Genomic DNA, 3,855 nt, shown 5'->3' with positions numbered 1-3,855 from the left:
TTATTTCTACAGTTGAGTAGTATTCCATTGTATGGGTAGACCACATTATGTTTATCCAGTCATCTGTGATGAACATTTAGGTGTTTCCATCTTTCGGCTGCTGTGAATGATGCAACTACAAACATTCTATTAGAAGTCATTGTTGGAGTACATGTTTTCAATTCTTTTGAATGAAATTTTTGGTCAAATGGTAATTCTATATTTAACATTCTCAGGAACAATCCATTTGTTTTCCACAGTGGTTGCACCAATTCACACCTCATCAATGAACTTAAAGACTTTTAAATAAGAGTACATTAAGTCATTTGTATATATCGTGTACACCTGAAAACACTAGTATTACTTATACGCTTGCCATCATTTAGCAGGATAAAATAGATGTAAAAATTTATTACTTTAAAGAATTTTTTAAAAGATGTATTTAAGTTAAATTGTTTGCTTGTTCCAGCAAATGAAAGAAGGTGCTAGAAGACAATCTGAAGGTAGACCACAAATATAGAAAGAAAGAAGTAAACTTAAGAACCTGCACTTATAATATGTGCATATGGTGAAAATTTCCGCAAGGTTGGCTCAATGATTTTTGATTTATTCATGAGGTGAAAAGAAGCTTGTGCATCCTTTACTGCAAATTAGTAGATAGATGGTAATCACGAAGAATAAAATAAGAAATTGGGTCTCTTTCTGTTAAGGTAATAAATTGATCCTTAAATAGATAAAAAGTTCCTTAAACAAAGAAAGAAGGGGAGAGTGAAAAGGTGTTCTTTGCCCCGGTATCATTGGTTCTCTTTCTTACTAAAAGTTTCTGTAACCTGTTGTTTTAGTCACCCCTCTGAATCAATTTTAACAAATGCCTTTAGTTTTAAAATAGAGTTTCAAATAATCATTCTTATGTATGGCTGTCTTTCCTGTAACTGCTGGAAACCATTTTTTATCTTCAAGCATCTATGGCTAACGCTCACATCACATCCCTTCCGATAACTCTTTTTGATATTTTCTTGCCCAAATTCAGAACCTAAAATCAGAATTCAAAAACTGTAGAGAGATCTATTATGCTTACACTATCTTTGGAATATTCCAGATGTCACCTGGGCATCACAAAGATTTGACAAGATGAAAAACTAGCAAGTTTTTCATCAAAAAACTTTATTAGTATAAATGTTTTGGAAATTATGACATCTATCAGAAACATACTTAGGTTCATAAAGATGGACACCATAATAGTCAATAAATAGAATAATTTTTAAAACAGACATCTTCATTTTTTTTAAAAAATAAATACTCTTGCCAACTGATGACAATCAGAAAACACTTCCTGGGAGAAATTAAAGACCCTGAAGCTTTGACAAAGCCCCCACTTTTTTTTTTTTTTTTTTTTTTTTATTTTTCCAAAGCCAGAAACAGGGAGGCAGTCAGACAGACTCCCGCATGCGCCCGACCGGGATCCACCCAGCACGCCCACCAGGGGGCGATACTCTGCCCATCCAGGGCGTCGCTCTGTTGCGACCAGAGCCACTCTAGCGCCTGAGGTAGAGGCCACAGAGCCATCCTCAGTGCCCAGGCCAACTTTGCTCCAATGGAGCCTTGGCTGTAGGAGGAGAAGAGAGAGACAGAGAGGAAGGAGAGGGGGAGGGATGGAGAAGCAGATGGGCACTTCTCCTGTGTGCCCTGGCCGGGAATTGAACCCGGGACTCCTGCACATCAGGCCGACGCTCTACCACTGAGCCAACCGGCCAGGGCCAAAGCCCTCACTTTTATAAGGTGTTCTTACCCTCAGGATAAGCAATAATGAAATGGTTATAAATTGATTGCTATTGTCTCTCAATAGAGGATTCTACTTTTCTGCATTCACATACTGTTGGTTATTATAATAAACCAGACCCTTGACTCTTGTTATCCATAAGCAAAGTCCCTGCTACAAGAACAGATCAGAAATTGAGTCTTCTGAGGAAAAGAAGCTCTCAAAAGAGCTTCGGCGAAGGGTTGAAGCAGACATCAGTTGAAAGAAACCACAAGGACTAGCCAAGACTCATGGGCATGAGCTTCCCCTCATAGGATGACAGCTTCACCACACTCTGTGAGGCGATCAAGCAACCGAGTCAGGATTGCCAAAACCTCCCCCTCAGAAAGCAAACGACTTCATGGAAATAAACTGTTCAGTCTGAGATCAGCAAAACACAATGAGTTCCCTAGAACTAAACGAACGGAATGAACTACCTTAATTGTGGCCAGTGTCCTATGTTACATGCACGCGTGAGCAAAGCTTTGCTTTCTTCTTAATCCAGTGCCGACCCTCAATTTAACCAGTTAGACTTGTTCAACTGGTATAAAACACTCTTTTTAATGGTAACTTGTTCCAACTGAACCCTCAGATTTGGAGGGGTAAGGGAAATCCTATGAAAGATCTTAACACAGGTTAGAAGTTAATAAATCATGAAGCAAAATGTAAGAATAATGATTCTATAAAAAATATAAAACAATGGCAACAAACATTGAATATGATTCAAAGAGCCTTTACTAAGTTCCTGCAGTCTCTGTAACCATGGTACAATTTGCACTGGTACAATAAGAATGTGTTCTTTGTCCAACCCGAACACAATGGGACAAATCAAATCAAATCTATACCATGATCATGCCAGAAAATCTCATCTAATGAGGTAAGACAGTCCAAGGACTACGCCTCCGCGTGGGGAACAGAGCCGTCCATGTCTTCTCACGGCTGAACTCCACCTGCTCTGAGGCAGGCCTGGAACTGACAGTCAAGGGTATGCCCAGGAAATGTGAGGTCCTGAGACGTTGTGATGGTCAATTCTATGTCTGGGTCCCAGGGTGCCCAGGTGATTTCAGGACTGTTATTTCCGGGTGTGTCTGTGTGGGTGTTTCCAGATGAGATTAGACAGAGTAAAGCAGATGGCTCTTCCCCATTCAGGTGGCCCTTAGTCCACTTGCTGAAGGCCTGAATCTTCCCTGTCTGTCTGACTGAGCTGGGACATCAGTCTTCTGCCCTCAGACTGAGACGGCTTATAGCATTAGTGCTCCTGGTTCTCAGGTCTTCAGACTCGGAAACCATTAGCTTTCTCCAATCTCCAGACTACAGGATGTGGGACTTCCCAGCCTCCAAAATCATGTGATCCAATTCCTCTATCTATCTTTCTATCTATCTATCTACCTATCTATCTATCTATCTATCTATCTATCTATCTATCTATCATCTATCTATCTATCTAATCTATCATCAATCTATTACCTAATTTATCATCTATTATCTATTCTATCTATCTAGCTAGCTCCTATCTACCTATCTATATATTTTTCTATCAGTCTCCTATTGGTTCTGTTTCTCTGGGGAACCCAGAATATTACATACATCCGAAAGTTAAAGGTACTTGTGGGAAAAGTCTGCTAGATGTGAATGTGACTTTTCTTGATTCATAACCTCAATGGACCACCTGACAAGGACAATAAAGTACTTCTAAGACATAAAGTTTATACCCCTAGGGGCTTGACAAGACCTCCAGATAGAAGTAACACTTAAGTTTAAATATTATGTTACTCTAGTTTTTCTGGATATAGAAGAGGTTCTTTATTTTACTCCTGTGAAAATAAAACCTATCAGATAACATAAAGCTCATGTCGGTGATACTGAGTCAGACAACCACTGAGCATCTTGTGTGATGGGTGAACCCACACCTGACAGGCAGGAACTTGGACAAAGGAGGGGCGCTGGAAGCAAAACTGCTACTTTGCTCTCCTTCCATTATGATTAAGGATATGACAGACCACAGTCAGCAAACAGACAGACAAAAAAAGAAAAAAGAAAAAAGAAGAAGAAGAATGTGCACCGTGTGATAAACCAAA

The 3,855-nt window shown here is 39.6% G+C and overlaps 1 non-coding gene across 1 annotated transcript; it reads right to left on the bottom strand.

The window, feature by feature from the left end:
• Positions 1-1,661: 1,661 nt before the first annotated feature.
• TRNAI-GAU (transfer RNA isoleucine (anticodon GAU)) lies at positions 1,662-1,737 on the bottom strand. Its single transcript has one exon. It is a non-coding gene; the product is annotated as a tRNA-Ile (tRNA).
• Positions 1,738-3,855: the final 2,118 nt, after the last annotated feature.

Source organism: Saccopteryx leptura, chromosome 11 (genome assembly GCF_036850995.1).
Source record: "Saccopteryx leptura isolate mSacLep1 chromosome 11, mSacLep1_pri_phased_curated, whole genome shotgun sequence".
NCBI classification, from domain to species: Eukaryota; Metazoa; Chordata; class Mammalia; order Chiroptera; family Emballonuridae; genus Saccopteryx; species Saccopteryx leptura.
This window is presented reverse-complemented; position numbering and strand designations above follow the sequence as displayed.